Below are 26,406 nucleotides of genomic sequence, written 5' to 3'. Positions count from 1 at the left end.
TATATATGCTCATGTAGAAAGCAAATAAAATGTAAACACACATAATTATATACACAAATTTAGCTAGTTTGTAGAATACTAAAAGGGGCATTTGAAAGCTATAGTGAGTATTTAAATTAAAAAAAATGTCTTGCAGTTGAAGACACATTGCTAAGAACAATAGGATAAGTGTGTTTGAAATGTGAGAGGATTTTGAATATTTTGAGGCAGGTTAATAGCAATGTAACTTGGATGGTAATACATTTTAAAATTTAAACATTCACTGTAGGTTTTGATCATCCTTGTTGAGCAAGTGTTTATAATAATTTCTGTCAAATAAAAACATTGTGGTGTGTTCTCATCCACCTTATTCACCAGCTCGGGCAACATGAGACTTCTGCCTCTTTCTCAGAGTCAAAATGACCATGAAAAGTAAATGTTTTGAATCAAAGCAGGCATAGAGGCAGCCGCAACAGTGCAAGTAAGGACACAAAAGACTTCCAGAACTGCTTTTTGTTTCGATCATGCCGTATATATTTATATAATTACATCTCTCTACATCAGTAATACATAGAAAAGATAAGATTCTGTTTACAGTAGCAAAGTATCTGTTAGAGTTTTGACGTGGGACGTCCCTGGAGATAGCGGAAGCTGGAGGAGGCGGAGCCCGGTTGGAAGAGGTGGGTCACTGTGGGTGCGACTTTGAAGGGTGGATGGTATCCCTGACCTTTCTCCGTCTCTCTCTGTCTCTGTCTCTCAGTTTCTGGTTCTTTCCCCTGCCAAGACACGCAAGCAATGATTGACTTCCTCTGGTCAGCGCCTCCTGCCTCCCTGAACAGAAACAAATCTCTTCCCTCCACAAAGCACTTTTAATACCACCTGGCAAAAAGCTACCTCATTTATTGGTGTTGGGTGGTTATTGCCATCATTTTAGAAGATGGCACGGAATATAGGGAAATTTTCTATTGCTTTGTCACATACTAGTCCTGTGACCTGTCAAGGCAAGAGCTTCCGGGAGCCCTGGTGTTCTTGGTGGCTCCGAAAGAGCTATGGAAGGAAGAGAGACGGGGAAAGGAGGAAACAGCTTCAGGGGAGGGCACGACTGCCCAGTGACTGCTTCGGCTTGGTGATGATCATTGTTCATAAAGTGTAGCTGCTCATCTCTGGATTTGATTGCTCGTTAAAAGCTGAGTGTAATTCTCTTAATTAAAGCCAGGAGTTGGACTCATGAGAAAGAGAGATTGAGAACATCTGAAATTCTGAACTTAAAATAAAACTGTAAACAGATTATTTTTGTAAGAATAATTCTTTACATATTCACTGCAGAAAAATGTTCCATTTCTTCTTCAATTTTCTTTCTTTTTCTTTTTTTAAATTTGAGCCTGTGAAATTTTTTTCTGAACCCAGCAGGTCCACAAGTCAAGGTCTTTCTGCTTTATTACAAGGACCATCCTCCCTGTGTTCTAGCAGATGTTGGTGTTTGTAGTCACACTTGTGTGTTCTTTTGGTAGTACTGGAGATTGAACCCAGGGCCTTTGCACTGAGTTACATCCCCAGCCCTTTTTATTTTATTTTGGTACTAGATCTCATTAAATTGCTAAGTTGCCAAGGCTGGAATCAAACTTGAGATCTTTCTGCCTGAATCTCCTCTAGTCTTTAAAATTTTTTTAAAATTTGAGACAAGGTCTCACCTAGTAGCCCAAGTTGCCCAGGTTGGGCTAGAACTTTGATTGTCTTGCCTCAGCCTCCCATGAACCTTCTGCCAATAATAATAATAATAATAATAATAATAATAATAATAATAATAATAAATTTTGAGACAGATTCTAGTTAAGTCACTTAAATTTCCAGGGCTAGGCTCAAATTTGCTATCCCCCTGCCTCCGCCTCCCAGAGTTCTGGGATTACAGGTGTGCACCACCATAACTGGCTGCTCTCAGTTTTATATATATATATATATATATTTTTTTTTTAAATCTTTTTTTTTTTGTACAAATCAAAACCAGAAATTGAGAGACAGAGAGAGAGACAGAGAGAGACAGAAAAAGGTCAGGGATACCATCCACCCTTCAAAGTCGCACCCACAGTGACCCACCTCTTCCAACCGGGTTCCGCCTCCTCTTTTTTTGCTGGGAATCGGACTCAGGACCTTGCATTTGCCAGGCAGGCACCTGTGCCACTGAGCTATATCCCCTGCCCTTAGATATATTTTTTTTTACCTGCTCTTTCAATGATCTCACTTCTTCCCAAAGTGGGGAGGTTTGATCACCTGTTGCTTGAGTTTGCCAAAGCAGGTGCATTTTGCTTGTGATCAACACTTCTTTGCTTCAGGACTTCTCAGAGCCTCTGTATACAAATATGCATTGGGAAGCCCAGAGAGAAGATAGACTAATTGACATTTCTTGAATTTGTGTGACCTATTTTTTATCTACAGAATTTCCCAGAGGGTTACTGAGAAAATGCTCTTTTAGACACCTTTCTTTACGAAAGTGTTTTCCTTGGGAGCTTTTCCTTGTAAGTATAGTCTCCATACTTACAAGGCAAACAAACAAAGGAGAAGCAGAGGCAGTTGGGGTGGTAGGACAGCTGAAACTACGGTGGGGACAGAGCTACCATAGCAGATCCCACCATTCTGAGAAGACCATCTGAACTTGCCTTATTCGATTGCTTATAACCTAGTGACCTCACCCTGGGGGAGCAAGTTCTCTTGCCTGTTGTGGCTTCAGAGTCACTTTCTAGGCCCTGGGTCTCCTCTCCCTGCTCACAACAGCTGTCCTTCTTCTGATGTCAGTGTCACAGAGGCACCGGGTGGAGCTCTGTCTTCTCCTCCCTCAGGACTCAAGAGCCCGCCATCTTGTATGGGACTGGTCACTGGGGCAGCGCATGCAAGCCAGGTGGCCAGGGTGGGCTGGCTGACTATCTCTGGCCAGTGTGGAGTTGGGGGATTTTGGGAGGGCTAAAGGAAGGGCTTTTTCATTCTTCCCAAGAGTAGTGGTCATCTTGCTTCTCACTCACTAGCAGTAAGAAGTCAGCATTCTGAGGGGCATCTATTCACACATCTGACCAACTTTGACTGACCATTTAGACCAGTAGCTCTTAGCAGAGGGTGATGTGGCTTCTCGGGGGGACCCGGCAATGTCTGGAGACATGTGCATCCATGTCTGCACAGATGAAGGTCAGGCCAACAGGTAGGTAGAAGTCAGGGGTGTTACTAAACTGGAATGCCTAGGACACCCCAACACAGCAGTGAACCAACCAGCCTTCTATGTCAGTGGCGAGCCAGAAAAGACAGGGCTCAAACTGCTGGCTGCAAGGCCTAGCCAAGTCACTTCACTTAATTTTTCTACTTTTAAAAATAGCTAATGCCTACTTCACAGTGCTTAGCACAGTACAAAACACTTAAAATAGTGGTACTTTACTCTCACTGCTCTGTAAAAGGAGCTTGCAGGAGGGACAAGCAGTTGAAAGATGTAGCTACAACCTCACATGACAGGCAGAAAGGTGTGGGTAGCAAATGACTGGCAGAGTTTGCAGAAGACATAGAGCACAAGGGTGTAGCCCTTGGCAATATAGAACTGTGCCCAACAGATCTTTTTGGATGATGAATGAACTCCATACATGTGCCATGCACGATGACAACTACTCCACATTTGGTCACTGAACGCACTAAATGTGGCCAGGGGGAATGAGGACCTAAATGTCAAATATTTTACTTATTTTAGTGAGCTAAAATTAAGAAGGTGCACATGGCTAGTGGTCTTGTATTGGACAGAGCAAGATTAGGAGGGATGATGTTGCTACAGACCAAATAGTGAGGTGGATGGTATCAGACGGGGAACATCATAGTTAGGGGTACAGGGCTTGAGGGGAGAGGCTGGAATCTCCTGGAAAAGACCCTGGGAAAGGTTGATGCCAGGGTAGACAGGCTCTGGATGGCAGGAAATGGCCAGGAAATGAGAAAAAGAGGCAGAGGAAGGCATGTGGGGAGAAGAGAAGCCAAGAGGACAGAGTGAGTCTGCACAGATGAATGTCTGGCCAGCAGACAGAAGCACTGGACTTTCTGAATGCACGGATGTGAATTCAGACTGGTGGCATCAGACACAGTAGACGCACGTCAGGTTTTAAGCCCAGAACACCCAAACATAAAACGAGGAGGAGCGACTCGGAAGAAAAGAAATGTTCTTTTTATAGGATAAATTCTTAGCAAATCCGGAAGGAAGTGGAGGCTGTATCTCAAGCCCAGGTTTGTGACTTCAAGCACATTGTTTTTCTCTCTACCCCATGAGGGCACCAGCTCTGAGTGTGGATAAGGAAACTGTAGAATCTAGTAGAAGTCAGAACACTGAAAAATACAACCCTTGACAACTTGATGATTTGCCTTATGCTGCTCTGGTTTCTGGAATGCAGTGAATGAGGGGATATCACAGATGGGTGGAGGACGACTGGTACTGCAGCTCTCCTCCATCACAATCCAGTGTTACTGCAGACACCCAGAAGGTGCCTCACAATTTCCCTAGAACTCTATTAATTATCATACTATACCAAGCAGTACTTATTTAGTAGCTATTGGGGCTGGACAAAGAGTGGCAATTGCTTTGTAGATTTCATTCTTGGTAGAAGGGGGAAGAAGGAAACCTGAGGCTTGCAATGTTATTTGTTCCTGGAAAAGAATAATGTATCTGCTAATATAAGGAACATTTGCAAAATATGCCCAGTTGCAATTAAAATTTAATCTGCTTGTATAGACAAGTGGGCAGGGTGATCAAAATTACTGGGTGTGGTGAATGCTTAGATTAAGAAAAGAATTACTACAGTAAAAGACACACTGCCATTAATCCCCCTCAAAATACCTTCCCTCAAGCAGGAAATATCACAATCCCAGATTTAAAGTTATATTATAAAACTACAGTAATAAAAACAGCATGGTGCTGGCATGAAAACAGATGTGTGGATCAATGGAGGATATAGAATAAAGGGTAAAGAAGCAATCCCAGAAACATTCAGCTAACTGGAGAGAGAGGAAGAGAGAGGGAGAGGGAGAGGGAGAGGGAGAGATATTTTTTTGGACAGTGTTAGAGATTGAACTCATGACCTTTACACTAAGTTACAACCCTAGCTCTTTATTTTTAATTTTTTATTAAAAATATGGTCTTGCTAAGTCACTATGTTGCCCCAAGCTGGGATCAAACTTGTGATTCTCCTGCCTCAGCCTCCAAGAGTGCTGGGATTACAGGTGTGCATCAGAGAAATTACAGATTTTGAAAACTGAGGACATTACTCCTCAGTGGCCTTTCATAAAAGAGTTAAAATGACACTAGAAAAATAGAAGCTCAATGGTATTGTCAATATCAATCTGTGGATCACTTAATTCATGATTTTAATTATCTGGTATTAATACAGCAATTTTACAACTTCAAGGAAATTTTAAGAAAGCTCTATGTCTTTACTCCTTTAGGAGTTAAAATTTGTAGCATTTCACTCTGGCTAGATCCCAGCACAAGAGCTCCAGGTAACCCAGCTGCCACTTTTCACCTCCTGGGTTTACAAAACCTTCAGTCCTGTTCCTTCCCCAGGCACTTTGGATTAAATAAGATGTGTTTTCAAATTACTTCGTCTCTTAATTTTAAACCCTTGTTTATTTTAACTAAAATTTAATCCATATGTTTCTGATTCATTTACACTTAACTCATCAAAATGTTGTTTCATAAAAAGTCCTTTGATGTCCAAATTGCCTTTAGAGCTATTTTTAATAAGATTTTTTTTTTTTTTTATGAAGCTTCCTTACTTAGAAACAGAAAGTCCCTTTTCATTGCTATTTAACAAGTAGGGGTCTACAGGGTTGGGTTCAGTTTATTGTTTAAATGAAATAATGTATGTAAAATGCTTCATAAAGTCTAAAGCTATGGCTGCCTGTTAGTGGTTAGAGTTGTTATTGTTACTAGGACCATGCAGAGGACACAAGGTTGGAGGTTCCTTCTTCCTGCTGTTGACTGAACTAGATCATCTCATTGTTAGCTCTCATTTTAACATTTTTTTTAATTCTAAGACTTCCTCATTCTTAGTTATATGTATAATAAACATGTCTAAAGATTGAGGAGAATTGAAGGACTGTCAGAGAGGGTCACCCACACAAGTGGAAACCCTTTATTTGGGGTCTTGCTTGGACCTACTATGTGTAACAGGTTGGCCCTCAGTGGAGTCCAGAGCTGCTTGCTTCTCATAGACTTAGAGTTCAAGGTCTTCTCAGTGTATAATTTGCCTGAGATGAGACTGTGATAGAAAAAGGATGCACTGTACAGGAAGCTTTGTGAACAGGGAGGTGGGGCAGGAGGGAGGTATATGGGGTCTGTTAGTCCTATGGATGCATCCTATGCCTTGTGGGAAGCCACATAGAAGGGCTGCAGTTGTTTTAAGGGAAGGGGATTGGTGCTATATTTTGTTCCTCAAAAATTCATGTGCTGGAAGCTTGGTCCCTAAGGTAACAATTTTGAAAGGTGGTAAATCTTGAGGAGGTGGGGCCTAGTAGAATTTCATTACATCATCCTCCAAAGGGTTTCGTGTAGTTTTCACAGGACCAGGCTAGCTCCAGAGAGAGCATGTTGTTATAAAACTGTGAGTCTGGCCCTTTCTTTCTTCCTACTTTGCTATCCTCTCCCTCTCTTTCACTCTGTCTCTCTTTCTGACTCTCTCCCCCTTGCATATGATTCTGCTATGTGATGCTCTCTGCCTGGAGGTCCTTAGGAGAGCTGAGCAGATTTGGGCATCATGCTTTTGAACCTCCAGAACTATGAGCTAAATAAGTCTCTTTTTTTTTTTTTTTTGATTTTTTTCTCCGGTACCGGGAACCGAACTCACGACCTTGCACTTGCCAAGCAGGCGCTTTTGCCGCTGAGCTAAATCCCCAGCCCCTAAATAAGTCTCTTTTGTTTGAAGCAGTGGTGGTAAATCTATGGCACCGGTGTTAACAGCTGGCTGTTTGTAACATTGAAAGCTCTAAAAGTTTTACCATCACTATTATAAAGTATCCAGCCTTGGGTATTTTGTTATAGAAACACAAAACTGACAAGTACACATATATGAGCAGATGTAATATGGCTGAGGCTCAGATGGCAAAGTGTGAAGCAGGACAGCCTCTCTTTTAGACAGAACTCAGCTTTGCCCTTGTTTCGTGGAAGTCTATGTATTTATGGCAGCACCGGGGGAAACAGTAGGACAGCGGTGGCCAGGATTCTACTGCCTGGTAGGCTATTGCAGAAAAATCTTGGCAATACCCAGCAGTTCCTGGTAGCAGAATCACCCAGTTAAAGATGGTATAAGTATACAGGTACCTTCACGAGTTTCTAGAAACATTCTGGTGCGTGTGTGTGTGTGTGTGTGTGTGTGTGTGTGTGTGTGTGAGCGTGCTGGGGAAGGGTCCCATGTGGCTCCATGACTTCATTCCTAGCTAGAATCTGAAGAAGCCTGAGGCCATTCAGGACACATGTGAACATTGCAAAGCAGCCATTTTGTTCCTGTCTGGACAATTACGCAAAGGGTCCCGACCACTTTCAACAAAAGTGAACAGGAAGCCTTTGTATCCTGGAGGTTGACCCCGTCTCAAGTGTGAAGCACGAGCTCTCAGCTCTCTCATGCTTTCCTGATGGTGGAGCCTGTTACACACCAGGCTGCCTTTAGGAATTTGGAACCAAACATGAAAACCTTTTATCACACAATGGAGGGAACATTGCTCTGGCCTTTCGCACATCAGTCTTTCCTGGTGAATGGCTCCTTAGCCTTCTGATTCTTGCCGTATGGAACAATTGCCTCCTTCAGTTAACTTGCCAGAGGTAATCAGTTATTTCTCCTAGCCATAAATTTCAACCATTCTTTTTCGAGGGGGGAGAAATTAAAGTAACAAAGGGAAGTGGCTATAAAGAACAGGACTGACAGAGTGGCAAATGTTTGAGTAATTTGTTGGGTCCCTGGTTTAGGGTTGACCGAGTTTGCACTAATTTTGATCTGGACAAAAGAGACCGTATTTAGGTCAAAGAGACTGTATGTGAAGCTACAGTTCCAGTGAAGATGACAAGTGGGACAAGCTTTGTGACAGATATTTTATTGTAAGTCAACTATTTCACTGATTTTTTTCTTATTTTTTTAGAACTTTGGTATCTGCTTGGCTATCTTCCTTTTCATAAGACAAACCAGATATTCGCAAACACCCGCTGAACCTGGTCCATTATAGACATTCCCCAAAAGCCACCAGGTCCAGCTGAATTGGAATAACTGTGCTGAACAGCTAATTCCATCAGGTTTTATTTGAAAATAAGGGGAAAATTCCCCAAATGATGAATGTTTTTAGGTCCAACAGTGCTTTTTCATTGTTCTCATGGCACCTGGTATAACCTGCATGCTTTCAATTATTCTCAGAGCCTGAGGACTTAAAATGAAAAAAAAAAAAAAGAAAATAGGATCCCCTGAGTCCACAGGGCAAAGCAATCTGCTTTCATAAAGAAAACTCAGAACATTTCCCAACATGTGGACGGTTAAGCTGCCCATGTCAGGGTCAGATTTATGTATTTGCTCTGGAACCAAGAGTTTTGTACACCAGGCACAATACCTTGGAGTATTTACAGTGTAAGCAATTTTGCTAAAGCAAACAGCTGTACCACGGCTCTGTAAAGCCCCCGTCCCTAGACGCTGGAGCCAGAACCTTCTTGGGCGAGCAGGTGTGTCCTAACCAGGAGGAAGCCTTTCTTTAAGCCTGATTCCCCCAGTGTGTGAACATTTTCCCCTTTCTAGAGATGAAATCTGATGACTTCTGGGAGCATTTGGAAAGGCAGTTCCCTTCTTGTTTTTGCTCTCACAGTAAAAACTAGAGAAGGGCAAATTTTTACAATCTGAGGGGAAGGGCTGGGTGGTTTCAAGAGGAAGCTGTAGATAAAGTCTGAGCTGTTACAAAGGCACTTTATCTTTTCCTCCTTCTCTTCCTCCTCCTTTTTAAAAGGCTTCCCTCCCTCTTTTCTGGTAGCGAGGGTGGAGGGTGGAGGCCGTGGTCATGGGTAGGGATTGGAAAGGGAAACAAAAGGCAAAATCATGAAACTGCATTGCCATGTGAAATCTCAATGCTTCTTTTGCTTGTGAGTCTCCTACCTGGCTCCACTGAGGGCGTTGTAAAACGATCCACATTTCTGCAGATAAAACTTAATAAAAAAAATGCAGTGGGTTAGATATAGTGAGCAGATAGAGCCATTCATTAATTTAACTATTCAGTAAATATTTATTAAGTGCCCGCTTGATATTAAGGTTGATGTTATTGTTTCAGTGAAGTAAAATATCATCCCTGAAGGAACCAAAAATATGTCCCTCACTAGTTAACCTGAAAACCTTCACAATTTCACCTACTCCCTATCCTTCTGTAGAAGACACTGCTGGGTAGCAGCTAAAATGGAAATGCTATGTGAAGACGTGCTTTTTTGTTTGTTTGTTTTTTCCGGTACCGGAAATCAAACTCACAACCTTGCACTTGCCAGGCAGGCGCTGTGCCACTGAGCTAAATCCCCAGCCCTGAAGACATGCTTTTTTGCTATTATCTTTAAAAAATACTCAGTTGAATCAGGAACCATAAGGTACCACAGTGCCATAAGAGAGTCACAGTTCAGTAGCTAGGAGAGCTGGGTTCTTATCCTGGTTCTGCTAATAACTAGCTATGCTATATGATCCCACGCAAGTGCCCATCCTCTCCTGGGCCTCGGTTTCTCTGTAAGACAAAGAAAGAAGAGGGAATTTAATTGTCTGTTGCTCTATGGAGCTATGGTTTGCTAACTGATAATGGTGATCCAGACAGGTTGTGGTGGGCGGTGAAACGCTTGGCCTGTGGTCTAATCTGGAAGAGAAAAAGGCTAGAATAAAGGTAGAGAGCAGCGAGCCCCAGGTACACGGTTAAAGATGCCTGTAAACAGTGTAGCAGGGTAATGGGGACTGAGGGGAACAGGAGCAAAGGGCACAGGCCATGGAGTTAGGGGACCTGGATTTGAATTCTGACCCTGCCACTGTATGGCTGGAGACACGTTACTTGCCCTTGCTAAATTTCAGTACCCTGGCCACTGCAATAGGCTAGTATTAGTGTTTCCCTCCCTTAGTCTGTTTGGGTTGCTATATTAAAAATGCCATACACTGAGTGACTTATAAACAAAGAAACTGTCTATCTCACAGTCTTGGAGGCTGGAAGATCTGAGATCTGGCTGTCAGCATGGTTGCTTTCTAGAGAGGGCCTGCCTCCTGGATGGAGAAAACCAACTTCCTGTGGTATCCTCACCAGGCAGGGAGATGGCCAGAGAGCGCTCTGTAGTCCCTTTTGTCAGGGAATCAACCCATTCATGTGGTCTCCAGCCTCATATCTTAATTACTTCCCCAAGGCCCTCACTTCGGAGGTTAGGATCTTAACACACAAATTCTGGGGAGACAAACACTCCGTGCACATAACAGAACCATATGGAGTTGTGAAAATTAAATCAGACAGCCCACCTAACTTACAGAGCACAGTAAGTTCCTTCTATCAGTCCTCAGTGTGGTCCTGGTATGACTGACTTTTCATTCTCACTCCCCGGTGAGAACACAGTGGAGTTTTCCAGAAGCTGTGTGGCATGTACCATTTTAATAGACTGAAGGCAGAAGCAGTTGTAAGAATCTAGCTGTCTTACCAGAGAACATGCTCCTAAGTAAAATAAATCAGACTCACCTGTGTAAACATCATATTGTCTCCCAGTGTAAGAACCAGAAAGAGTAAATAAGATCCAAGAGGTACAATAGATATTGTGAAAAGAAAAGAAACTGCTCAAAAAGGAAAGAACAACTGGGATGAGGGAAAAGAGAAAAGAAAGAAGGAAGGGCAAAAATATGTATATATACACACACAAGATAGCTAAGATAACTGTACTACTAATTTCTATCGGTTTATTGAAAAGAACAGTTAATGTGTAATTGTTTGATCAATCTTACATGCCTATATTTGTTTATCTGAGTAACCAATTTGAAGATAACAATATGGGGGCTGGGGATTTAGCTCAGCGGCACAGCGCCTGCCTGGCAAGAGTGAGGTCGTGAGTCTGATTCCTGGTACCGGAAACAAACAAACAAACAAACAAAAAGATAACAATATGTAATACAACAACCATTGTTAATTTCCTGTCACCTTGTCTGAAATTCTGTATTACTTTTATTGTTTTTATGTTGTGTTGTTTTGTTTATGTCTGTGTGTTTGTTAATGTTTTGATTCTTTTATCTTCAAAATAAAGAAATGAGAAAAAAAAAAGAATCTAGCTACCTTCCTTTAAGTCAGTGAATACAAAATTTGCAAAAAATGTAAAATAATGCTGCTGCTCTTTGTCTTGAAAAATAGTCATTTTTCAGAAAAATAAGTAATTTTGAGCATGAATAAATTTGATTGTTATTGAAAATACACTGAATACTATGTAATAAATCCTCAGTTTTAATTTCTAATATGGCAAATATCAGTAGCTCTAATTCCTTACAAAAACTATTTGAAGTTGTCAATCATTTTTAAGAGTGTAGTTTTAAAAATAAACGGAAAACAATATTTTTGGGATAGTTTCTTATTGCTACATAATTGCTGTCAGACAATGCCACAAACGTTGCGGCTTAAAAGAACATAGATTTATTTATTATTTAATGTTCTGGAAGTCAAGAGTCTAAAATAGGTCTCCAGGATCCTGTTCCTTCTGGCTTCAGGTGAAAATTTGCTGCCCTGCACTTTCCAGCATCCCAGGCTGTGATGCATTTGGGCTGAAGGTGTTTTTTGTTTTGTTTTGTTTTGTTTTCTTTTTCAAAATCAGCAGTGTAGCATCTTCAAAGCTCTCTGCTTTTCTGGCCTTACTGCCTTCTGTCCATAACCTCCTGCATCCCTCTTACAAGAACCCTTGTGATGATACTGGGCTTATTCAGATGATCCAAGATAATCTGCCCAGTTTAAGATCATTAACGATCACATTTTCCAAGTCACTTTTGCCATGTATGATAACATGCTCACACATTCCAGAGATCATCGCTCACCACATGGACACCTTGGAAGCTATTGTCCAGACTTCCCCAATTTCATTGTGTTGTTTACCAATTGGGTCCTTACTCTACAAGCAAAATATAGCTTAAACTTTGTCATAGTATATGTTAAGTTAAATGCAGATATATCTTTTTTACTCATTTTGTCAACAAATATTTTTTAAGATCTAAATACTTAAGAGCTGCCTTGTATTTTGTGTACCTTTCTCAAATGCAATAATATGTTCTCCTTATAGTTAACTGGCTTTTTTTCAGCTACTTCTTTTTTTTTTTGGTACTGGGAATCGAACTCAGGACCTTGTGATTGCCATGCAGGCGCTTATGCCACTGAGGTATATCCCTGGCTCTCAGCTACTTCTTTATATCCCACCCCTCCACCAGCCTCTACACCGTTCCTTAAAGCATTGTTTCACAAAATACTTCTCCCATGAGATTATATCACATAAAAAACAGTTCTGTGCTCAACACATTTTAAGAAGCATTACACATTTTATTCTCCCCGTTGGATAGTCATAGTGCAAATTAGCATAGTGAAGGTTCTCAGAAGTCCTGTAGTGGCAAGGGGTATATGCATGTGTGCCTGGGAGAGGGGGAATTTAAGAAGATATTTTTCACATTTATTTGCCCAGGGACTCCTTTTTCCTATAAAATTGATTTATATCACACTGTGAGAAATACTTCTGTAAGTGCTTTGAGGCAAGGACCAATTTGCGTCCTTTGGACCTTTTGTTGCTGGTCTGTTCATGGCACATTGCGGATGCTTAGCCAACCTATGTTGAATGAATGGATTCAACAAGAGAAAAACAAAACTGATAAAACAAAATTGCTTCCCAGGGTTTGTTAAAAATGAAGGACAGATGTGTAAATAATTATTTGTAGTACTATAGGAATGAAAAAGTTGTCTAAGCCAGAGTGGGTAATAAGGAGAAAATCAGATCCAAATGCCAAAAACCAACCCCAAAGTTACACAGAACTGCATTAGATCATTCAAGCTGCCCCTTGAACTTTGTGGACTGCCCTCTTTCCAAGAGGAAATAAGAAAATTAGAGCTGGGCAGCACAGAGCAGAACAGAAAGAAATAGCTGTCTGCAGATAAAGAATGAAAAATATTATAGAAAAGATTAAGCTGGGGTTAAAACTCCAAGTCAGCGCTCTACTGTGCCCGGGGCAGTGCTGAGGACAGAGTGTTCACATCCAGTTGTGTCTGCGAACTGTGGGCAGTCAGTTTGAGGGACAGAACTGGTAGCTTGTAGCCAAAGGTTGGACGTGAATTTTCCAATTCCAACCACCACCATTTATCAGAAATGAAGGTTTTCTTGACACAGGAAGCAGCAACGGCCTCACTCTGAGATGGTGCCAAAGGCCATGGCAATTCCAATGCATGCTCTATGGCCTGGCCAGGTCCCCTGCGGTTTCAGTCTGTGAGCTGATTCAACCAAGATCACAAACTGGCAGCAGCCAGCCTCTCCTATATGCTCTGCTGAAGTCACTAGTTCAGCAAGAAGAGAAAGAAGTTGGCACACTAGGTAAGGATACCCTTGTTCAGTTGTAGAGGCCAAAGACTTGGGGCCCCAGAAAGATTCGAGTCTAACCATACTTCCGTCATCCCTGACAACGTGCAAGTTAATGACCTTCTTTGAGTCTGCCCTTTTGTCACCACATTTAAATATGCCCTCCTGTAGGTTTGGTGTAAATCTTGGAAGTAAAATTTGTGAAATGCACATAGCAAGCACTCAATTAATAGTAAAATAGCATTTATAGTAAATAACACTCATTACTGAATATATAACATATTATTAGTATAATAACATGTAATATACCAAATATAATAAATAATGAAGGGTCCATTCATAAGAAATAAATAATAATTTGTCAGTAACAATGACAGGCAAAAATTTGTGAGTTACAAATTCTTGCTCTACCATCTCTCTTTCAGGATTTCCTTTTTTTTCTATAACTTTGGTCCCTTTTTGGGAAGTTTCCCATTCTGGGTTCACTGACTCAGAGAAGACATTGACTAACAGAAAAGCAAATAAAACAGAAGCTTTTCTGAAGTTTGAGTTTTTGATTCATGACACAGCCTTACGCTGCCTAGTGTGGCAGCCTGCAGCCACACGCGGCTATCGAGTGCCCGAAATGTACTAGTCTATGTGCTAGCGGTCCATATGGCATACGGTATTTCAGACTTAGTAGAAAAAGGAACATAAAATATTTCACAGTGCCTATAAACTGAATGTTTGTGTCACCATCCTTAATTCACACGTCGAATGCTGTTAGGATTTAGATCTAGAATGTTCTCCCTACACCTCATGTGTTCAGAGATGAAGCTTGCGGAAGGTGATTGGGCCATGGTGGGTGGAGCTTTGTATTCAGGACTGAATGTGCTGCTAGCAGGCAGGCTCTGGCTGGAAGAGCAAGTCACTGGGGGCGTGACCGAGAAGGGTGGGTTTCTCTCCAAGGCTCCTTCCTTCTCTCTCTGTCTCCTGGTCCCCATGATCTGCACAGCTTTCCTCTGCCATACTCTTCTGCCCTGTCCTTCCTGCCTTGCAGCCAGCAGACTATGGACTGAACCCTCAAAAACTCTCTTCCTTTACATTTTGGGTAGTACGTATTTTCTCCCAGTGACAAGAAAGCTAACTCTAATGTGATAGCATTTAGAAGTGGAGCCTTTTGGAGGTGATTAGGTCATGAAGGTAGAAACCTCACGCATGGCATTCATGCCCTTATAAAGGAGGTTACAAAGAATTCCCTTGCCCTTTCTGCCTTCTAAAAACCAAGAAGATGATCCTTATCAGATACCAAATCACCCATGCCTCCATATGAGACTTGCAGCCTCCAGCACTATGAGAAATAACCTTCTCTTGTTTACAAGCCTCCCAATCTATGGCATTTTGTTAGAGCAGTCTGAGTAGACTAAGACAATTGCTAATTTAAAAAATTAATTGTAAAAATTAAAGACCTATTGAGTTAATAATAGTTTGTTGGGTGAAGTAAAATGTGCTATTAAAATTAACTTCACCAGTTTTTTTTTAAATAGCTACTAGAAAATTACCTATGTGGGTCACAGCTGTGGCTCACATTATATTTCTGTTGAAGTACACTGGCCAAGACAGTGAAAGGATAGAGAAGACACACGGTAAAGACAGTAGATTTGGGCAAAAATCTATCCCGTCTGAGCAAAGTGTTAAAGTTCTGATTAATAAACAATTCCTGAACTAGGTGAGGAAGGTCAGAGGCATGCCGTGAGGGCTAAGAAGCATGTTCCTTCCTGTGGGTTACATGCCCTAAGCCCTGGAGAGGGAAGGACACTGTCTCCAGGAGGGTTTGTTAATCAAAAGGCAAAGACAGTTGCACCTTCCTTTGCCAGGAAGACTTCGAATGTGGTAGGAAGATTCCAGAACAGAGTAAACTGCATAGTGATCTCAATTCACTGGGCCTTATGGCTTCCTCACATTTACCACACCCATGGAGGATTCCCACGCAGCCTAGGGGGGCCCAGACATAGCAGTCCACCTGCTAAGTTTGAGGAAGCATCATGGATAGGAGCAGAGGCGGACTCAACCATGACTGAACAGACTGATAACTCAGGGAACCAGAAGATGACTGATAACTCAGGTTTTCTTGAGCCACATTCCCTAGAAATAGAGCCTGAAGGGTCTCTTGAACATGTGACTTCCTGAGGCAATCAGTATTTTCAGGGAAACCCTGAAAGCCAGAGTGGGAAGCAGGCAGAACGGGGCAGAAGAAGAAGTAAGGCAGACATCTGATTTTCGAAGAGGACTGGATAGCTGTGGAGTGTGGTCCGCATTATAGACTTTGTCTCGTGTGAGGCATGGGGTGAGAGTTCATGGTGCAGGCCTCCTCAGGGCCTGCAGAAGGAGGTTTCCTCCAGGGCCTTCCCAGGTGGCATCTGTCTCTGGGGGCAGCAGCTGGAGGAGAAGGACATCACTCCCAGGAAGGGTGCAAACCTCTTCAGCAGCCAGGGAGGGAGGGCAGGGGCATGGTCAGGAGCTGTTCCACCGTGCCTGCTACACAGACGTCAGCTGGGGAGTGGATGAACCCCAGGCACTGCCTGGGCCCAAAGGAAACCCTCTCCCCAAGCAGACTCAGCAGCACCTCTGTGGAAAGAGAGAAGTTTATAAATTGGTAGAGATTAAGTGCTTTCTACCCTTACTGAAAGGGGACTTAAAATTATGATTAAGGCAAAGTACAAAGAAAATAAATATATAGTATGAATTGAGACTTACTATTCATTGACATAATTACTAAGACACATCAAACTGACATAAAAATAGGACAAGAAGTAGGTAAGGAAGAAAAGGTAAATCTGACCATAAATATGAGGTATCATCAAAAACGCGGTAAATGTTGAAAGTTTTAAACTTTATTTGAGTAAAAAGGCACTTGCCATTAACTGTCTCTAAATACTTCCTCTCACTTTTGAGTACATGTATCCCATTGTTCTTAGCACTTTCTGAGGCAGTTCTGGCGGTCTTCTTTTGTGAGTTTCTTTAGCTATGTGGCTACCTTGATTCCCTGAACTGCCTCAAAGCATTCACCTCTTGTGGTCATTTTGACTTTAGGAATCTTACAGTGCCAGATCCAGCTAAAAAAGTAGACGAGGACACTGGAATGCTTTATGAGCCTGCCTTCCTGCTAGACGGCATTCGGCAGAAAGCATTCGCCACATTTGTGATCTCACCTCATAAAGGCATTCGTGAAAAAGGACTTCCAGAACTGCTTCAGAGAGTGCCAAGAGCAAAGGGCGAAGTGTGCTTGAAGTGACCGGGCTTATTTTTGAGGAGGATTAATGGCAATGTACTTTTTCTGTAGGAATTTTTTTAAAAATTTAGACTTTGACTGTATATTTTGATCCCCACATGTACATGACTTTCTTATGAAGTAAAAGATAAGAGTGCGTATAGCATTGGTGCAGTAGAGACTGGTGGTACTACCAGTAGGAAATATTTATACATCTCTACGGTTTTGTGATGTAGGGTCCAGGCAGATAGTAAATGGACTGCATGAATTGCAAATGAGATTCTGACACTGGAAATATCTCATTAGCAGATTGCTGCAATTTACAAAAAAGAAAGCTTTGATGGACTTTATTCATGTGCTCACCACATTTTCTAGAACATTTACAAACATTTAGATTTGTTTAATTCGAGGCAAAAACAGTGTGGAAGCTGCCAATAGCACATGGGAGTTTAAATCTTTTCATGTGTATCATTTAGTACAACTATGTAACAGGTTTTTCCTGCTCTTATTTGTTGAACTGATTAATTAAATCAATTCCAGTTTACACTTTGGCCCACCACAGTTTAAAGAGTATCAAAGAAGAATTTAACTAATTCAAAAATCAAAAGCAATCAAAGGCTCCACTCCTAAGGTCGTGTGAAAAAACAAACAAAAGCCTCACCAATTTGCCAAATACACGCGATCACCAAATGCGCTGATGAGTGCTTCTTTCATTTCCTCTCAAGCTTTCCTGCTCATTACTCTCCTTTCTCCTCCTTTTGGTCTAAAACTCTTCTGCAGGCACCACTGGGATGTTCTTAACTGTTCGCTGCACAATTTCTCTGACCCTATTTATTAATTCCATGAATGTTTCCTGAGTACCTATATATCACATGCCATAATCCCGTTGTATATAAAACTGGCCTTATTTCTCTGTACATGAAAGTTACAAGCAAATGGTCATCGACTGGGGTAACAGAATATCAGTATATAGTGTGAAACTGGTTCCTTGGGCTGGAGGTGCTGCTCAGTGGTAGAGCACTTGCCGAGCATGTACAAGGCCCTGAGCTTGATCCTTAGCTCTGCAAAAGTAAAACAAAATAAAGTTGCATGTGAAACAGCTAGTGGTGTTTCTTCAACCAAATATGTGTAAGTTAGTTATAGAAGCATTGACTAATATTTACTACCCACCAGGGCAAGTTGGAGCATTAATGACAAGTATAAATAGCCAATAAATACACAAAGAAACGTTCAACGTTGCTGGCCATTATAGAAATGCATTTAAAACAATACTGAGATTCTATCTCACCCCAGAAAGAATGACCATCATTAAGAAATCAAACAATAACAAATGCTGGCAAGGCTACAGGGAAAATGGAAACTTCTACATGGTTGATGGGAATGTAAACTAGAATAACCACTATGGAAATCAGTATGGAGACTCCTCAAAAAACTAAAATTAGAAATTTCATTGACCCAGCTATTTATTCCCCTTCTCAGGTATCTTTCCCAGTATTTGTGTCAATAGGCATTGCCTCTATCAGTTCAGCCCCTGGAGTCACTGAGCCAGCCTGGCAGACATACAAACCACCCCAATTGTCTCATAGGCCTAATAACTTTGTAAGAACAAGACCAGAGGACAGAGAATGGGATCGAATCTGCAATTTGGGCATGTCAGTGCAGAATGGATTGAGGAAGTGGAGGAGAAAGTTGGGAGCGAGGAGAAAAAACAGAAAATCAGAAAGGCAATGAAATAACCCAGGAAACAAGCGTAGGGTCCTGGAACAAAGGCATTGGTAGTAGAGAGGTGCAAAGGAAGAAATAGTCCCATTATAGTTGCTGTGGGTGTGAGATGACATACCGATCATTCACAGAGGGAAAGATGGAATAATCAGTAATGAAATACCATTAAAATGCAGGAGGATGAGATCTAGCAGCAGAGATGGAGACGGTATAAGAGCAAGGGTAAGAAGAAAGTGAGGAGGTGGAGGGTCACAGAACAGCAAACACGTTGAAGGAGGCCATGGTCTACAGAGTAGAAAGTACTAGAGAGGTCAAGAAGGGAAAGGAGAAGAATATATTGATGGTGTGGATTGCTTTTGGCAAGAAGGTGGCCATAAAAGCTCTCTTGAGCCCATGAAGGTAGACTGATGGGTGTGGGAGGCAAACTAAGCCTCTTTTCTATCCTGGAGTGCAGGCAGGCACTGGGTACAGGATCATTTCTTTGAGATGACAAGGGCTGCTGGAATAGACATCACATGAGGGAACTCTCTCAACACCTTGCTTTGATAACACAGAGCCCTTTCAACGTATACTCGTGTTGTCCTTGGCTTGCTGGAAATGGTACGAACACAAAAACTACAGCATTGTGACTACCCTCAATTATTTTGGACCTTCTGACTACTACCAAGTCAGCTGGGCCAAAATCATCTGAGAAATTATGTGCATGGGTGTGATAGCTAAATACTAAATGTTTACTGTCTGTATCAAGAGATAGGAATGAAAAGTTCTGCTAATTAGGTCTTGTTTATATTTCCATTATCATGGCTAATTACCTGTTTTATTCACTGATATGCTTTATTAATTATCACTAGTACTTTTGTTTCCCAGCCTGTTTTAAACGGCTTAACAATGCTTCCTCTATCTACTAGACGCTCTTGCCAGCCAAGATTTTGTTTATATGAAGAAATCGATAGATGCATAAGACATGATGAGAGGATTACAAAAGGTACTTGCTGCCTTTGGGCCTTCCATTAAGAAGCATGATCCTAGGTTGGTTAAATCCAGAGTCAGAAGAGATGAGATTATAAAGAACCTTTAGTAAGCCATCTCAGAAGACTATTTGGTGGAACATGGGAATTTTTATCCTAAGACACAAGGGGATGTTGTCATTGGGTTTCTGTAATACTACTATAATTCAGGGCCTTAAAACTTTTCATATGTGGTCACAATGACAGCAGAATGTCTATTCAATTGTGTTGTTCAGAATACAGTAGACTTCTGGTTTCCATCATGGTCAGCTCCAGGTGTTTAAAAGAATGATTGGTGGCTGGGAAGATAATTGGAGCAATATCTGCATTTTATGAATGGGAAAAACTGAAGTCCAGATAGGGAACAATAAGCTTCTGTAGATTTGTTCCTTATGGAAGCAGCAAAGCCCAAACTGGAATTCCAGTCTCCTGTTTTTTGCGCTGACCTCAGCTCCATCTGGCCAATGCTGGAGAGGCAGGGAGCTCAGGCCCGGCTCCCCGCTAAGCCACCCTTGCTTCATCTGGAGAACAGGGGTTGTGGTAGTTGCCATGGTACAGGGTTTGTTGTTTTGCTTAAATGAGAAACTGTATGGGAAGCTCCCACCCAGGGCTTGGCTCATGAGGATGACCCAATGAATGTCAGCTGCCTTCAACAATGCAGACCCGGAGCTGACTGTGGCTTTGCTGGGATTGCCCCGATCCCAGAAGCGAAGACTAGAATCCATGCACACCGAAATGTGATCAGTACTCACAAGATTATGACCTGTTTGGTCTTTAGGTTCTCATTGCTGGTCAGTTTCAAATGAGACCTAGTCATAGCCGCATGCAAACATCAAAACCATGTGGGTACAAACATATTTTCCTTGTCGTTTTCCACAGATGTATACCTAAATCAATTAACTGGGTGGCAACTACCATGTGAAATCTTCTGATTAATGGAGGCCAAATGTACTGAGAAGAAGGGCAGAACCGTCAGGCATGTTCACTAGGCATATATTCATATTGCTTGAATACACTGTGATATATTTGGATCCTCTATATGCCTTTGTTTTCTCACCTATAAAATGGGAATAAAAGAATACTTACTTCTTGTGATGTAAAATGAGGCCCTACCTTGGATCCAGCCAATTATAAACTGAAGCCTCTACAAACTATGGGCTGAAATAAACCTTTCCCCTTTTAACTCATGGGTGTTAGATATATTCTGTCAGTAATGAGAAAGTAACTAAGATACCAGCTCCTTCCTCTCTGGCTCTTCCATTCTCTGCTTCTTCTGCGCCGCAAGGTAAGCAGCTTTCTTCTGTGATGCCCCTCTGCTGTGTTTCCACTGCGGAGCCCTCTGACTATGGCCTGAACCTCTGAAACTGTGAGCAGAAATAAATCTTCCCTTCTCTAAGTTGTTCTAAGTGTAACTCTAAGATATTACAGCACACAAACTGAGTAACACATTTTCCTTTAACTAAGGAAGTAGCCGTCCTGATTTTTCAGGTTCTTTGTCTCTATTTGGTCAGTAACATCCTAGGTCTGGTCTTGGGGCCCAAGTCTGAAGCCCAGGCTGCCACGTCCCTAGCACAAGAAATTACTCTTCTGTCTTAAAAAACCTCTTCGTTCCTGAATTCAGCCAGGCCCAAATGAAGGACATTCCTCTTAAATACAGTTGTATATAGATTCTTAGACACATTGACTTCTATAAAATATATAAAAAATATGTAAAATATAGTAAAAAGTGAAGTATACAGCTGATCATAAAATAAATCGTATTTCAATGGTTGAAAATAACAAATTATAGTGAAAAATTGGAAGTTAGGAAAAAATGAATCTGCAGGCTTACAGAAATGTGCAAATAAATATTTTATCAATAAAAAACCCACTAAACTTTAGAATTCTTAGATAGATTAAATAGAAAGTAAGATATTGATGAAGAGGAAATTAGCAATTTGGAAGGCAGATTTGAGGACCTTAACGAGGAAAGAACTTAGGAGTCAGAGTGGGAAGAATGACAAGGTCCCACTTTAGGCTTCCAGGATAAAACAGGGAGTGCATGGGAGGAGGGAAGTTGAAGAGACAATGACTAAGAATGCACTAGAGTTTTTAGTACATGTTTATGGTATATAATGCTTACATGCCCTGTGGAAAATTGGTACATGTGCATACAATATCTTAATTCTCCTTTTTTGTCATCCTGCTTCCCTTTCTTCCCTCCTTTCTCCCTTCATCTCTCACTCTCTGTCTTTTGTTTTTGTTTTTGTTTTTTGAGACAGGGTCTTGCTGTACAGCTCAGGCTGCCCCTGAACTAGCTATATAGCCCAGGTTGGCCTCAAACTTGCAGCAATCCCCCTGCCTCAGCCTCCCGAGTGCTGGGATTTCCATTCATCTCTTGATCCCCTTCCCATTTTTTGTTCACGTTTGTAATACGTAATATTTACATTCCTTGTGTGCAGATGGTGCATGGACATGACGCACCTTAATTCCTTTTCTCATCCCAATGAGATCAGTTCTCCTTTTAAAGTAGGCTCCTTGACTAGGCTTATGATCGGAATAGGACACTGGTACCCAAATGGTGAAATATATAAGCTGCTCAAATGCTGTTTTGCTGAGGATACCGATGATCTCTATAGCTAGCGTCTACTTTGCAAATGCAATAGAAAAAGCAAAAGAAAATGGCTTCACACAGGTTCAAAGAAGATGAGAATAAAGTTAAATGTATGTAAAGCAAGAATTCCAATTTCGAACTTGTAAGATGTCGGATGGCTGATTCTTGCCACTAAATGCCTGGTTCAGTCAGTCCCAGAAACTTACCCCTCTCCTAAGCACCAAGTGATTCATTATAGGTTCATCCCTCCGTGAAACACAATTCCAGCCCACGCTTACATCAGTATCCTGTTATTTTTAATCTTGTGCTTAAGGAAGAAGATACTGGCTCCTGCAAGGAGGGGTTGCCTGTTTCTGTCCCAGTGAATGCATTGCCTATCCTCCCCATGGCCAACTCATTTCTTGAGATAGACACTAATGTCAGGAGACATTTTCAAAGCCCATTGTCCAAGAACTATAACTTTTTTTTGGTATACTGGGAATCGAACTCAGGACCTTGTACTTGCCAGGTAGATGCTGTGCCACTGAGCTATGTCCCTGGCCCAAGAACTGTCATGTTTAAACTAAAAGAAAAATTGAAACAGAGGAGCACAGTCTTTGAGAGAAAAGACGTAATTGTAGTAAATTATTTTTAAAAGTCATTTTAAGATGTCAGAGTTAATGATTTTGCCAATTGAAGAAAACAAAGATATTCAAAACTTACAGATCAGTTCAGTGAAGGTTCAGTTTAGAATTTGATTTCTACTATGCAGACAAAACTGATGTTGGTTTTTTGGGTTTTATTTGGGTACCAGGAATCAAACTCAGGACCTTGTGCTTGCCAGGAAGGCACTTATGTCACTGAGCTACATCCCCAGCCCCAAAACTGATCTTTGGATATAGATGGTGTAACTGAGCTAGCACAGATAGCCCTACCAGATCTTGATCCAAATCCTGGTTCTCAGCAACCTGGCTGTGACATAAACCCCTTTGAGCCCTGATCTCCAAAGGGTATATGGTAGGGTAAATATTGGTGATGATCTATATAACTTGCTATCCCAGTTATTAGTATTACTCATAATAATTACTGTTGTCATTTCTCTTCTCTTACCCCTAAACAATAAGATGGAAAATATGATGGTATCATCTTATACCTTTGTTGTGAGGGTTATCACATTAGACGGTAAATAGGCTACATAGTGAGTGCTTATGATGTGTGCCAGCGTGCTTTCAAGTACTTTACATCACGTCATTTAATCCTTTAAACAATGCTGTGAGGTTCTCCTCATTTTACAGATGGAAAAGCTGAGGCTCGGAGACATTAAGTATACAGTATGGTTGGCAATTGCAGTGGATGCTTAAATTTTTAAAATGTACTATAGTAAAAGATACACTACCATTATCCCCGCCCCTTGAAATATTCTCTCTCACTTCAAACACTCATTCTATGGTTCTTGTCACTTTCCAAAGCAGTGTGGGTTGTCCTCTTTTGTAAGTTTCTGTAGTTGTGCTCTTGTGGCTACGTTGATGTCCAGAATGGTTCAGTTACCTTTATACTCATTTTGACTTTGGGGAAGAGCTAGAAGTCACATGGTGCCAGGTCTGGTTAATAAGGTGGATAAGGACACCCCGTAATGTTTTCATGAGTCTGTTTTTCCACTGGATGCCTTTTGTAGCTGCATCTACCATATTTTCAACATGCCTTCAAAAGATGTGAAAGGAAACTTCCAGAAACTTCCAGAACTGCTTCAGAAAGTGGCACTAATGATGGTACAAGTGTGTTCAAAGTCGAGAGGGTGTCACACCGACGTAAGGGTGGAGGGTGCACTACCGAATGTGAAGAGCAGACACACAGTAGAATTTCAACACTAGGCAGTGTGCATGATGTGTGCAGAAAAACCTTTCCTAAGTGGCTGTTTTTGGGGTGATGGCTGGATGGAAATTCCACACCTGTCAGCACTCTAGTACTGTTAAAGTTTGTTCTTTCCTGGTGCCCTGGTTGACAAAAAAAAAAAAAAAAAAAAAAAAAAAAAATCTCTGAGCTACAAGCTGCAAACAAGAGAGGATATATGTTTAATTAGGAGTTGGGCCAAATCCATCCCTTGCGGTGCCCAAATTAATGATAACTGTCTATGAAGAAACCAAATACTTGTTATACTTAGAACATTCCCACTTTTAGTCCTGAGAGAATGATAATGCAGCCTGATCTCAGATGCATCTTTGTAGGATAATCACGCACTCAGGACTCACACTGTAATCTTAAGACTGGATTTGCAAGGAAAGGCCTGTCTCATAAGTTATTTTTTGATGGACCGGCATTAGACACAATAAAGGCAGTGATATTTGAGTTGATCAGGGACAGATGTTTAACATATTTTATGTAAGAACTGTAGACCCAGTGGACTGCCAAAACAGGCTATTTCTTGAAACACTGGACAGATGGAACGAAGCAGAATACTCCTGAGTGGTCTGAACGCCTCAAAATGACCCTAACTTTAAAAAAATAATTAATCCTGATTAAAGCACTTCAGTGATTTTCAGTTCTTTTTCTCTGTACTTTGTTCACTCTGTCTGCAAAGGTATTTGGGATATAAAAAGTCCCTCTGTGTGCATGTGTGTGTTATATATGTGTGAGTTACGCATTCCTGCTTTCAAAAACATACTTGGTTTTATTTTCTTTCTATCACTCACTGTGGGAAAAGAGTCTGTGCTCTGCACGTTGTTGGCTGTCTCCCCAGCATCTGCTCCCTTTCGGATTTCCATTTAGGGACCTGACCCCACTCCCAGCTCCATATCTTGTCGCTCTTCTGCTGGGAAACCTCTTTCCTATTCATGGTAAAAAGCCAAAGTTTCCAAGGGAGTGAACACCTCAACACGGTCTGTTCCCAGGTCACCCCTACCACCTCTCCTGTAGCTATACCGACTCCCCTCACTCTGCTTTGCATTGGCCCCTGCTGTTCCTCGACTATTCTGGGCAGATTCCCCCTTCCAGTGCTTCCTGAACTCCTGAGTTGTTAGGGGACATCTCTGAATAAAACAGATGAGGACCTTGACTGAGTTAATACCCCGTCAGCCCCTCATTTTGCACACAAAAAGAACATTCTGATAAAATCTGATTAATTTTAAGCCTTCACTATTAAATGTTTCAAGAGGAGTTTGCACCAACATTCTGCCCTGGCAAAAATTTTAGAGGATGTGTATGAAGCCTTTCTTCTTTGGTTCATAAAGAACAATGTGTAATTCAGTGGTGGAGAGAAGGCTTTGTTGAAAGCAGTTGAAAGTTATTTACTGGGTGGGGTTTCAAGTCTTGTTGCGTTTACACAGCGTTGGCTATTCTGCTGATACTTAATGAAAACTTAAAAACAAAACCATCTGGACAGTGTGCCAACCGATGCTGGCTTTACCGGCCCAGCTTTCTGGCTTGCCTCAAGTAATTTTAATAAAGTATGTTAACTCAAGCAGGGTCATGAAAGAGTTCTTGCTAAGTAATCTAGATCTGTCCACTGCTATAACAGTTTTGGGAATAGGCCAGTGCATTTAATGGAGTACTTAATACTCTAGGAGACTTAAATTTTGATAATTGTACAAGAAGCTATACTTCAGATATATGTTCCTAAAATGATGCATTTTCCCTAGAATTCCGATGGTTGCACTTTAAAGGAGCTGTGGTTACCAGGATCAAATTTAAATAGTTTGCAGTTTGCAGATGACCCCAAATGAAGTTTCTGCAGGGAACAGTTGGGAGGGAGGGTGCTACCTCTTTCTTGAGTATGCCCTATAATGATTCTGTTTAATTTCCTGTTGTAAAGAAAGATCTTGAATGGAATTTCTTCTCAAGGGATTGTTTGGTTTAAACCTGATCCTCTTGAATACTTTCTTAAATCCCTCCTTTGAGGATTTGGACTCTGGACTCACCTGAAGGTATCATTTCAGTTCTTGGATGAGAGACACACTCTTCATCATTCCAAAGCAATCCCAGAGAGTCCTTCTCTGTCACAAATGGCACCAGCAAGTGTACAAAGCCCACTTTGTTCTGTGGGAAATGAAAATGTATTTTTAACCGTGTATCATTGGGCTGAAATAGGAAGACCCTCCACCTGGACATTAACTCAAGGCAGAATCGCTAATGTTATTAGCGGTCAACACTGCTGTTTATGTGGTTGGTGTTCAGGGTATTTGGGTCTCATTCTATTCAATAACATGATACCTGTACTTACTAGCAACCTTGATCTGAACTTCTTGCTATTAAACTCAGCTAGGAAAATTAGTATTCAAACCAGAGAGTTGAAAGTCAAGACCTTCATTTTTCT

At 41.4% G+C, this 26,406-nt stretch overlaps 1 long non-coding RNA gene across 4 annotated transcripts in view; it reads left to right on the top strand.

Annotated features, from left to right (window-relative positions):
- The first annotated feature begins 453 nt into the window (after positions 1-453).
- Positions 454-26,406, top strand: part of LOC106148436 — an 81,188-nt gene continuing 55,235 nt past the window's right edge. For all 4 annotated transcript variants that reach the window (XR_001233877.1, XR_001233878.1, XR_001233880.1 and 1 more), the window contains exon 1: positions 454-659. This is a non-coding gene — a long non-coding RNA (uncharacterized LOC106148436). The remainder of the gene's footprint in view (positions 660-26,406) is intronic.

This window comes from Chinchilla lanigera, unplaced genomic scaffold (genome assembly GCF_000276665.1).
Source record: "Chinchilla lanigera isolate Chin_1 unplaced genomic scaffold, ChiLan1.0 scaffold00020, whole genome shotgun sequence".
Lineage (NCBI taxonomy): Eukaryota > Metazoa > Chordata > Mammalia > Rodentia > Chinchillidae > Chinchilla > Chinchilla lanigera.
Note: the sequence above shows the minus strand (reverse complement) of the source record. Positions and strands in the feature narration are given on the sequence as shown.